Raw genomic sequence first — 13,223 nt, 5'->3', positions numbered from 1 at the left:
GTGGAATAATCTGCTAAAAGACCTGGGATGGTGGAATTTCAACAATGATGCAAACTAGATGCATGAAAGGTGGGCATGTCATTTGCCATCTCTGAACCTCAATTTTCCCATCCATAAAATGAGGACAATGATGATAATCATGCCTACTTCATAGGGTTGTTGCCAGGATGAGATAACTGTTTAATGAAAGATGGGGGCTTTGAAGACTCTGAAATGCTCTGTGCCCACAAAGGGTAGTGATAAGAATGTAATTAACATTTCCTATTTCTACTTTTGTCACAGGTTCTGATTCCCATTAGGCTTTTTTTTTTTTAAGTCCCTCTAATAATTGGGTAGTAATTCAAATAGGAGAAAGGAAACAAGTGGATACATTTAGATTAAAAAAAAAGGATTGTGTAACTTCAGATTACTATCATCAAATTGTCAAATAAATTCCATATCGTAGAGTCTGACAGACTTCACATTAATTTTTAAGGTCAATGTTGAGAACAACTTTCTAATGAGGGTAAAAACATGTAATAATTCCCCAGGCAATTAAATGAATATCATCTGTTTTACCTCACCCTGAATTTGTCATTTCACCCTTTCTTCTAATGGCAGAGTAGCTCTGTTGGACACAATAATATTTCCCCCAATTGGATGGTATCTCAAATGTCATAGCATTGTGGAACCTCAAGGCCAGCAATGATGGTGGATATCATCTAGTCTGAGTCCTTTGTTTCACAATGGAGCATCTTATTAGTCTAAAGGACTAAAGGGCCACAACTACCACAGCCTCCACCAGACTGAGTCCAGCACAATTAGACGGTGTCTGGCTACCACAACTGACTGCTCTGACAGGGATCACAACAGAGGGCCCCAGACAGAGCTGGAGATAAATGTAGAACAAAATTATAACTCACAAAAAAAGACCAGACTTACTGGCCTGACAGAGACTGGAGAAACCACAAGGGTATAACCCCTGGGCATCCTTTTAGCTCAGTAATGAAGTCACTTCTAACGTTCACCCCTCAGCCAAAGATGAGACAGGCCCATAAAACAAAATGAGACTAAAGGGGCACATCTGCCCAGGGGCAAGGACTAGATGGAAGAAGGGGACAGGAAAGCTGGTAATAGGGAACCCAAGGTTGAGAAGGGGAGAGTGTTGACATGTCGTGGAGTTGGTAACCAATGTCACAAACAATATGTGTACTAATCATTTAATGAGAAGCTAGTCTGCTCTGTAAACCTTCATCTAAAGTACATTAAAAAAAAAAAAATAGATGGAGAATCTTAGGCATAAGGAGGGGAAGGGAATTGCCCATGGCCACAGAGTGAGTGGTAGAACCAGGACTAGAACCCAGGGACATGCCATTGCCAATCTCTTAATGTTTGAAAATCAGTGACTTGGTTAAACACAAAGTTCAAAGCTCCTTAGAGGCTCTCTGGCAAGCCCCTCATCCCTTTAACGACCTGTGACTTTCAACTGTGAATCAAAAAAAGGGGAAGGTGCAAACCCAATCTTTAAAAAGAAGATCAAGATTGGAGGACTAACAATTCCTTATTTCAAAACAATGCTACAGTAATCAAGACAGTGTTGCACAGGGATAAGGTTAAATACATAGATCAATGGAACAGAATAGAGGACACAGAAATAAACTCACACATCCATGACAATTGATTTTTCACAAGGGTGCTGAGGCCATTCAATGGGGAAAGAACAGTCTTTTCAACAGTTGGTGATGGGACAACTGGAAAACCGCATCCAAAAGAATGAAGCTGGATCCTTACCTCACACCATACACAAAAATTAACTCAAAATGGATCATAGACCTAAACGTAAAAACAAAACTATAAAACTCAGAGGAAAATGTAGGAGTAAATCTTCATGAGCTTGTATTAAGCAGTGGTTTCTTAGATATGACGACAAAAGCACAAGCAACAAAAGAAAAAAAATAGATACGCTGGACTTCATGAAAATTTTAAAAGTTTACGCTTGAAAGGATATCATCAATAAAGCGAAAAGACAACCCACAGAATAGGAGACAATATTTATAAAACATATATTTGATAATGAACATGTACTCACAATATGTAAAAAAAAATTTTTTTAAGTCAATAATAAAAACATACATAACTCAATCTAAAAATGCGTGAAGGATTTGAGCAGACTTTTCTCTAAATAAGATATAAAAATGGCCAATAACCAAAAAATCCAAAACATACCCACTGCTGTTGAGTCGATTCCAACTCATAGCAACTGCCCTGTAGAGTTTCCAAGGAGCGCCTGGCAGATTTGAACTGCAGACCTTTTGGTTTGCAGCCGTTGCACTTAACCACTATGCCACCAGGGTTTCCAATGGCCAATAAGCACATGAAAAAATGTTCAACATCATCAGTCTTCAGGGAAATTCAAATCAAAGCCACGATGAGATACCACTTCACACCCATTAAACAAAAAACCAAACCTGTTGCGGTCGAGTTGATTCTAACTCATAGCAGAGTAGAACCACTCCATAGAGTTTCCAAGGAGTGGCTGGTGGATTCAAACTGCAGACCTTTTGGTTAGCGGCCGTAGCACTTAACTACTACACCACCAGGGTTTCCTCACACCCATTAGGATAACCGATTTTAACAATGGACGATAAAAATTGTTCATTAGAACGTAAGAAATCAGAGCTCTCATACATCGCTGGTGGGAATATAAAATGGTGCTGCTTCTTGGAAAAAGGGTTTGGCAGTTCCTTAAAATGTTAAGCACAAAGTTGCCATATCCATTGCTGTCGAGTCGATTCTGACTCATAGGGACCCTATAGGACAGAGTAGAACTGCTCCATAGGGGTTCCAAGGAGCAACGGGTGGATTCGAACACATGACTTTTTGATTAGCAGCCATAGCTCTTAACCACTGTGCCATCAAGGCCCTAAAGTTACCGTATGACCCAGCAATTTCACTTTAGGTATATACTCAAAAGAAATGACAACATATGTCTGCACGAAAACGTGTACATGAATGTTCAAGCAACATTATCCACAACAACAACAAAAAAGGAAAAAACCCAAATGTCCATGAACTGATGAACAGGCAAATGAAAGTGGAAAAGCCATATAATAGAATACTATTTGGAAATAAAAAGAAATGAAGTTTTGAAGCATGCTACCACATGATGAACCTTGGAAACATCACGCTAAGTGAAAGAAGCCAGTCATAATAGACCACGTGTTACATAACTCCATTTCTTTGAAATGGCCAAAACAGGCAAATCTACAGAGACAGAAAGTAGGTTAGTGGTTCCCTAGGTTGGGGGTTGGGAAGAATGTAGAGTGACGCTAAGGGACACTGGGTTTCTTCTTTGAGTGAAAAAAATGTTCCAAAAGTGATTGTGAGGATAATTATACAACCCCTAGACTATACAAAAAACACTGAACTGTACACTTTAAATAAATGAACTGTATGGCATGTGAATTCTACCTCCATAAAGCTGTTTTTAAAAAGAGAGCAAATAATAAACATTTATTCATCCATTATAGTATTTATTGAACAACTCCTATATTCTAGGCTCTGGGATGCAATCACTAATCTGACAAAGCCTCTTCCCTCAGCTGCTTTCCTTCTACTGGACAGTAAAGACATTAAGCAAACAAGCAAACTACAGTCTGTAGACCAAACCCAGCCCATTGCCTACTTTTTATAAAGCTTTATTGGAAGAAAACCACAACCATTTGTTTATGTATTGCCTATGGATTTTCATACCACAATGACAGTCAGAAAAGCTGAAAATGTTTTCTATCTTGGCTCTTTACAGAAAGTTTTGTTGTTTTCATTGGTTGCCTTTGAGTCAGCTCCAACTCCTGCTGATCTTGTGTATAACAGCAAAACATTGTCCTGTGCTACACTATCTCCATGACCTTTGATGTGTTTGAGCCCATTTGGGGGGCTATTGTGTCAACCAATCTCATGGAAGAGTTTCCTCGTTTTCTCTGACCCTCTGCCAAGCATGATACCCTTCTCTAGTGACTGGTCTTTCTTGAAGCTGTACAGAAAGTTTAATGACCCCTACAAGAGAGTTTTTTTATTTTTTTATAAGAGAGTACCAGGCCATGATATGTGCTATGAGCTCAGACAACATATTGCATTAGGCAAATCTGCTGCAAAAGACCTCTTCAAAGTGTTCAAAAGCAAAAATGTCATTCTGAGGACTAAGGTGCACCTGACTCAAGCCATGGTATTTTCAATCACCTAGTATTCATGTGAAAGCTGGACAATGAATAAAGGAAACTGAAGGAGAACTGATGCCTCTGAAGTATGGCACCTACCAACAACCACAATGTGAGCTCAGGTGTAACTCAGTAAGAGGACAGTGAGAGACAGTTGCTGCTATTTTGGGTAGGTGGACAGTGAAGGCCTTTCTGAAAAGGTAGCATAAGAGTAAAGACTGTAACAAGATGGTGGTACAAGTCACATGACCATCTAGGTGAAAGGCAACCAGGATGAGGGAACAGAAGGTGCAATGGTGGGATCCAGACGGTCAAGACTGTGTCCCAGCAGCCAAATGAAGGAGGGAAGAGTCACAGGAAGGGACATCAATTCCCAGGTGGCCAAGCCCAAGACCCCAACCCCAAATCAGTAGGTCACTAAAATGATTTCAGAAAATATTAGGATGGCAGGCACCAGAATCCATTTCACTTTGGGATGAGAGAGACTCTTATATGTAGAATCACCAAAAGCCATGCATGAGAAGTTGATTAGATAAAGCTATGCTTTGAAAAGGAAGCCCTAAGCTCAGCAGCACTAGTCTGTCCGGCCAGGGAAAACAGCACAGGACATGTGAGGAGGTTGTGGTGTGAGGGGACCGTCGAAGGCGTGGAAGACCTAAACTTAGAATGTTACTCTGTCTCTCTGGAAGGTGCAGTAACGGACTTATTTACACAAGTCCTTATTATACTCAGAACTTACTTCCTTGTTATCTCGGGTGAGGCACCTTCGCTCTCTGAATCCCAACTTCCTCTGATGTAAATGACGATATTATTCACCTTCAATATGCACAATTTGGGGGCGGGGAGAGGGACATCGGTGGTTCAGTGATAGAATTCTCATCTTCCATGTAGGAGACCCAGGTTCAATTCCTGGCCAAGGCACATCAGGCACAGACACCACCCATCTGTAAATGGATGCTTGTGTGTTGCTATGATGCTGAATAAATGTCAACAGAGCTTCCCAACTAAGATGGACTAGGAAGAAAAGGCCTGAAGATCTACTTCTAAAAATCAACCAATGAAAACCCTATGGATCACAAGGTCTGATAAACGACTCATCATGGGGATGGCACAGGACCATAAAGCATTTCATTCTGTCGTACATGGGGTCACCATGAGTCGGAGGCCCACTCAACAGCTGCTATAACGACAACAGCAATATGCACAACTGGCTCTCCTGAGTGTGGCTACAGATGGTTCCTCGGTTTGTGCTGTTGAAAAGGTGGGACCTTCAGGGGCCCCCGCAGAGTTTACCTTCTCGAAGGTCAACTCCTTTGGGAGTGCCATTAGCCTCCACACTGGAATGACAACAGTCCCAAGCAGAGGTGTGGACACATGTTGATGCCTGATCTAGGATAAGAAAAACACACATAATCACCGCTTCACTTGCAAGTCTTCACACATAAATAAAACAGCACCCTAAAGGACACACTGAGCGCCCCAGTTGCATTGACATATAAGGTCAACATGGAGACAATGTCCAGAGTGCCCTGGAAAAAGTCAGGGGCCTTCTAGTCCATGGTACAGCTACCGCAGTCCCTTCTGTGCGTCTAAAATGGACTCAGAAGGAGAAAGCCTCCATGCCAAAATGGACTGGGTGGTCTCAGGAAACAGGAGATGGGTGGGCTGACATTGCACTGGTGAGAGGTAGCTATGCTGGCCTCCTGACTGGCAATTTGGAATCCCAGGGAACCTCACCTGCTTGTTGTTTGATAGTAAATAGTTCTACTTCTGCTGAGAAAAAAGGCTAGAGGGAATTGCTCTGTCCACTCTACCCTGGGGAAATCTCTGGCTGCCATTGTCCTCTGAGATGTTCCTGCTTTCAAAGATTGGCATTAAGATGAAATCTGATCCAGTGGTCCACAATAGCTGGGTATCCCAAATCTGAGGGGTATCCCGGACTCCAACAGAGTGGCTGCACTCATCTTTAGAAACTCCCCCCATTCTGGAGGACTGAGTTGTCCCATCCCAACTTGTTGTTAGGAGCTGTTGAGTTGGTTCCAACTTGCAGCAACCCTGTGTACAGCTGAATGAAACACCGCCCGGTCCTGCTCCATGCTCACAACCATTGCAGTGTTTGAGCCCACGGTTGCAGCCACCGTGCCAATCCATTTCACTGAGGGTCTTCTCTCTTTTGTTGACCCTCTACTTTACCAAGCATGATATCCTCCAGGGACTGGTCCCTCCTGATAACAAAGTCTTGCAATCCTTGATTCTAAGGAGCTTTCTGGCTGTACTTCTTCCAAGACAGATTAGTTCATTCTTCTGGCGGTCCATAGTATAGTCAATACTCTTCACCAGCTCCGTGATTCAAAGGCATCAATTCTTCTTCAGTCTTCTTTATTCCCAATTTATTTTCATCCCAACTTGCCTTCCACAAATCTTATGATAACCATGATCCATCTGGGAATCAAAGGACCAAAGACTTGTCTAGCTCTGTCTTGCCCCTCAGGCCCAAAACACATTTTAAAGCTAAGGAATACTTTGCTCAAAGGAAATTTAAGGTGGAGTGTCCAAGAAGCAATGTCTGTTCTTCATTCCAGCTTTGCTCCTCCCTTTCCTTGCTGAGGACATGGGAAGTGTCAGCTGAGAAGGGCTTTGTCTCTTGCCAGAATGAATGAGGGTACACATATTCACTGGCCTCCTCTTTTAGTGTCATTGTGGTACTTTGAAAGGAAATGATTCTGTCCCTTATTAAATATAAGATTAAAACTGTCACTGCCGCCCACAGATGGCGAAAGCTGGCTGACCAGACCGGCCCAGCTCAGAGCTCATCCAGCCAAGGGCCAGTCTTGTGGATGAGTGGGCTGGCTGTGGGGGGTTGGAGCAGACCTCCCTGCCACCAGAGGGGCAACCACAGGCTGCAAGGCCATTCGTATGCATGCAAGTGTCGCGGGACCACGGCCACAGAGGAAGCAGTCCCGGCCACTCAGAGTTCCGGCCTCCCAGTTGGTAATGACATAGGGTACATCCATGTACCAGCACAGCCCAACAGCCATCCAACTCGGACCAGACCCTGCAGGGACAGAGCAGCCAGGAATCATGGCCCCTGTCCTTCCTCCTTCCCTCTTCTCCTTCCTTCCTTTTCTGGCAGGCTCTGGGACCCAGTGAATACTATAATCGCATGGATAGTTCCCTGTGACCCACCACCTGGCTGCCGCTCTCTCACACAGTGGTAGCTTGCATGTTGCTATGGTGCTGTAAGCTATGTCACTGGCATTTCAAATACCAGCAGAGTCGCCCCATGGTGTACAAGCTTCAGCAAAGCTTTTAAACTAAGACGGACTAGGAAGAAGGACCTTGTGGTGTACTTCTAAAAATCAGCCAAGGAAAACCGATGGACCACAGAATATTACCTGGCTTCGACACACTTACTTTGGATGCGTCGTCAGGAAGGACCAATCTCTAGAAAAGGATTTCATGTTTGGTTAAAAAGCAGGTCAGCAAAAATGAGGGAGACATCCAATGAGGTGGATTGACACACGGCCTCAACAATGGACTCAAACACACCGGTGACCATGAAGGTGGCACAGACCCAGACAACGTTTTGTTCTATTGTGCTAAGGTCGCCATGAGTAGGAGCCAACTCAGTGGCAGCTAACAACAACACACCGTATGAGGTCTGACGGAGCCAAGCTCTGGGGACGCAGTGACGAGGAAGGACAGATCGGCTCCCAGCCCTCCGGGGACTTGCCATGTGGGTGCAGAGCAGGGTCAGACAGCAACAAGTAATCCCACAAATAACGTAGAGTGAGACCTCTTTAAAGTGTTGAAAAGCAAAGATGTCACTTTGAGGACAAAGGTGCACCTGGCCCAAGCCACGGTGTTTTCAATTGCCTCATATGCACGTGAAAGTTGGACAGTGGATAAGGGAGACAGAAGAATTGACGCCTTTGAATTGTGGCGTTGGCACAGAACATCGAATACACCATGGGCTGCCAGAAGAACGACAAAATCTATCTCAGAATGCTGGGATGCTCCTTGGAAGAGAGAATGGCAAGACTTCATCTCACTTAGCTTGGACATGTTATCAGGAGGGACCAGTCCCTGGAGAAGAAAATCATGCTTGGTAAAGTGGAGGGTCAGCAAAAAAGAGGAAGACCCTCAAAAGAGACGGATTACATAGTGGCTACAACAGTAGGCTCAAGCATAGCAACAATTGTGAGGATGGTGCAGGACCAGGCCATGTTTCATTCTGTTGTACACGGGGTCACTATGAGCCAGAACTGACTTGATGGCACCTAACAACAACCACAAGAAGTGACACATGATAAGAAGGAAAAGATGGAACTAAGGGAAAGACAGCAGCAGTGGCAGCAACAACACATTAGTGATACCTCCAGGGTACACTGCGCTCGCCATAGGCAGGCCCTGCTCCAAGGCCTGGGTGCACATGGTCACAGCCACCCTCAGACCAAGCGCTCAGATCACCCCCAGTTTAAGAAGAAGGCCAGACAGCAGGCACCACCCAGTGAGAGAAGAGAGAAGGCCACAGTGGCCAGAGCAAAGTGGGTAGTGTCTGTGGGTGGCAGAGAGGTGGGGGCAGAGCTGAACCCAGTGTCCACCCTTCAGCCCCAGTTGAGCCAGGCAGGGCACTGAGCCTCGCAGTCTGTTTTTCCTCCTTTCAGCCGGAGTTAATAATAATAATTCTCCGACTTAAAAAGTTTGACACTACTGTTTTAAATTTCATGCATTGTTTCACGGCCATCGTCTCACCTGTTATCCCAGGAGATCGCTGAGTCAAGAGGAAGATGGACGGATTATCCCCGAGCAAATGGCATTTGCATTAGTATTTGGACTCTGAAGCTGACAGCCTGGCTTAAAATGACCGCTTCTACCACTTGCTAGCTGTGTGGCTTGGGGCAAGTTATTTAGCCTCCCTGTGCCTCAGTTTCCTCACAGTTCCCTCTAAAACCATTGCTGTCGAGTCGATTCTGACTCATAGTGACCCTGCAGGACAGAATAGAACTGCCCTATAGGGTTTCCAAGGCTGTGATCTTTACGGAAGCCGACTGCCACACCTTTATCCCACAGAGGGGCTGGTGGGTTCAAACCACTGACCTCTTGGTTAGTAGCCAAGCACTTAACCACTGCACCACCAGGCTCCTCATCTGTATCATTGGGTATGATTATCATGAAGATGGACGAGTCACACACAAAGTGCTTAGAAAAGCAGAGTCTGGGCTGTGATTACAGAGCCATTTTACAGGTGACGAAACTGAGGCACCAGGAGTTAAGCAGCTTGGCCTCCGCTCAAACATCCCCTTTCGTAAATCCTGCAGAAAGATGGAGTCTAGACCAAAGCGGAGATCTGGCAAGGATTAGGGGTGCTGATGAGTGGCTTTCTTTTTTTTTCTTTTCAGTTCCAACCGAAAATGACGACCAAGAGGACACGATGGGGAGGCAGGCGATAGGGTTGCCGTGGACACCTCGGGTAGCTGCGGTAATGCCTCCTGCTCCATGGGAGACAGGGCTACGGAGGCAGACTCCTCCGGGAGAGCCCACAGGGCTCACTCTCTCACCACACATACAGAGTTTTACGTCTGATGTGGGCGAAGGACATGAGGAGTCATTGGACAGAGCCAGGAGCATCTTAGAACACACAGGATGAGAGGGAGGAACTGATTCCCACAAGGGCACTGGCTGGGAGTTGAACCCAGGTCTCCCTCATGGGAGGTGAGAATTCTCCCACTGAACCGCCACTGCCAGTGTGATGGTTAAGGTTGTATGTCAACTTGGCTGGGCCATGATTCTCAGGGTTTGGCAGTTATGATATAGTTTGGCAGTTATGTAATGACATAATCATCTCCACGATGAGATCTGATACAATATAATACCTCCATGATGCGATCTGCTATGAGCAGCCAATCAGTTGAAAGGGAGTTTCCTTGGGGGTGCAGCCTTCACCCAATTATATGTGGATTTTATGGCAAAGCTCGCTGGCTTTTGCTCTGCTCTGGATCCTGCATTCAGCTCATCATTATCTGACCTCCAGTTCTTGGGACTTGAGCCAGCAGCCTGCCATCTGACCTGCCAATCTTGGGTTTGCCAGCCCCCGCAACTACATGAGTCAGGAGAAGCCTTCAGCCTGACCCACAGACTTGACACCTTCCAACTTCCGCAACCACGTGAGCCATCTCCTTGTTGTAAGTCCATCTACCTGACGGTCAGCCGCAGATAGATACAGATATAGGTATGTGCTTCACTGTTTCTGCTTCGTCACAGAGAACCCAGCCTAAGACAGCCAGTGAAGGCCCCAAAACCAGACCCATAGAACTCCGTAAGACAAAGCCTCAACTCTGAGCCACGTGAGAAAGAACAAAAACAACACCTCTGAGAAACACGAGGTGCCACACGGCGTCCCATCGTAATAAAGCACTGGATTTGTTTGCATTTTCGAAGGTCAGAGAAGAAACCTCTCCTTACGCAGATCCTCAGAAAAGCCAGCCAGGAATCTCCCGATAGCGCTGCTCCCTGGAATTTCACACAAGCGCTCAACAGAACACTTAGGTTGCAAAGCAACAATTTCTATCATTCTGACTTGCCACAATTCCCCTTTTATGGATGTCATAAAGTAGGTATTTATGAGATGAGGTTATTAAGATCAATAGAATAAATGGAACGCCTAATTCTATCTTTCTCAAAGCAGCAGAAAGCATTCTGCTGGCGAAATCCCAACGAATAAAGGGACCAGGGCGCCATCCCTTAGGTCTAATCCCAAAGCAAAGAGCCCACCCTGTTAACAGTGACTCACTTCTTACATGCTTCTTAGAGTCAAAAATTCTCTTGGCCCTAAGTAGCTTTATTGGAGTTGGAAAAAAGAAGAGAGAGAGTAGAGATTGGAATTTATTGTGCAACCGGATTTACCACGTTTATAACCAGGTCGGTTGCATTTCAACAGAAAAAAAAAAAAAAAAAAAAAACCCCAAAGAGGAAAGGCCTTCTGTTTTTAGAGCCATTTGGAAACATGTAGCTGGTTTACCTAATTCCACTTGCAACAGGAAAATGTTCTAGTGCTGGGGAAAAAGTTTGATTCTGGAAGAGACACTCGCGGTTGAGGGCAGCCATAATCTTTGCTCAAATGACTGGGCTCTTTAGACACTAATCTTAAAAAGGGTCCTGGACGGCAGCCCCTCTCCTTCTTCCAGGGGAAAGAATAGGAGCACCTTGTTGATCTGTTTTTGCACCAGAATGAATGCTTCCAGGGGTAATTTTCCAACGTCTATATTTAGACGAACCCTGCCCATTCTGAGATAATAGCAGAGGCTGATATTTGCCAAGTGTGTGTTCTGAGGTGGAAAGCAATCCAGCAATCGGTACTCAGCATATTTTTTTCAAATTAACACAACACAGCCGAATAGGGAGCAGTGTGGCTGTGTTTTCTACAGCTGCTTCTGGAAGCCAAATCTGGTTCTGCCGAGAGACTCCCCTACCCCTGCCTGGGAGGCTCATCAGGAGGTTGGGAAGAACTGGGAATACGGCACCCAGCCACTATCAGCTCGTGCATCTCACAGCCCTCTACCGAGGACTGCTGGGTGCCCAGCATCACTCGACGTGCCAGATGGACCGCTCCTTGCTTTAGCAGCTGTGGCAACAAGCGAATCCACCGTGGTCCAGCCCCACTAACCTCCCCACCGTCTCTCCAGCTCTCGTTCTGCATGCACTCTATGGCAGGGCAGTGTTCCTCCCTGGGATCCCCCTCTCCTCTGGGACAGTGGCGGTTCAATGATAGAATTCCCGCCTTCCATGCGGGAGACCCGGGTTTGATTCCAGCCAACGCGCCTCAAGCGCAGCCACCACCCGTCTGTCAGAGGAGGCTTGCGTGTGCTGTGATGCTGAACAGGTTTGGGTGAAGGTTCTAGACTAAGATGGACTAGGAAAAAAGGCCTGGCAATCTACTTTCGAAAATCAGTCAGTGAAAGCCCTGCCGATCACAGTGATCCAACCCTCAGCTGATGGTGCAGGGCCAGGTGGCGTTTGATTCTGTGTGCATGAGCTCAGAGGTGACTTGGCAGCACCTGAGAACAACAACAACACGATAAACCAAGAAAAGGTTGAAGTCGTCAAGGATTTCATTTTACTTGGATCCACAATCAACACCCACGGAAGCAGCAGTCAAGAAATCAAAGAATGTATTGCATTGGTCAAATCTGCTGCAAAAGACCTCTTTAAAGTCTTAAAAAGCAAAGATGGCACTTTTAAGACTAAGGTGTGCCTGACTCAAGCCATGGTATTTTCAATCAGTCGCCTCATATGCACGTGAAAGCTGGACAATAAATAAGGAAGATCAAAGAAGAATTAAGACCTTTGAATTATGGTGTTGGTGAGGAATATTGAATATACCATGGACTGCCAAAAGAACAAACAAGTCTGTCTTTGAAGAAGTACAGCCAGAATGCTCCTTAGAAGCAAGGATGGTGAGACTTTGTCTCATACACTTGGACACCTTATCAGGAGGGACCAGCATGCTTGGTAAAGTGGAGGGTCAGCAAAAAAGAGGAAGACCTTCAATGAGATGGACTGAAACAGTGGCTGCAACAATGGGCTCAAACGTAACAAGGATTGTAAGGATGGCGCAGGACTGGGTAGTGCTTTGTTCTGTTGCACGTAGGTTCACTGTGAGTGAGAACCAACTCCACAGCACCTAACAACAACAACGTGTTGGTGAACAGGTTTCAGCAGAGCTTCCAGACTAAGACTAGGAAGAAAGGCACGGTGATCTACGTCCCCAAAATCAATGAAAGCCCCGTGGATCAGAACGATGCCATCTACAACTGACCATCGGGATGATGCAGGACTGGGCAGCATTTTGTTTTGTTGTGCATGAGGTCACTATGAGTTCAGGGCCAGTTTGGTGGCAGCTAACAACAACAACAACAAACGATAAACTGTTACACTCATTCTTCAAGTGGAGAATTCTGTAGATGAGAAAAACGAGGCTCAGAGAGGTGCAACCACGGTGCAGAGACCACACAGCAAGAGGCAGAG

This window comes from Loxodonta africana, chromosome 10, assembly GCF_030014295.1.
Source record: "Loxodonta africana isolate mLoxAfr1 chromosome 10, mLoxAfr1.hap2, whole genome shotgun sequence".
NCBI lineage: Eukaryota > Metazoa > Chordata > Mammalia > Proboscidea > Elephantidae > Loxodonta > Loxodonta africana.
The sequence above is the reverse complement of the archived record's forward strand: the minus strand, read 5'-3'. Positions refer to the sequence as shown.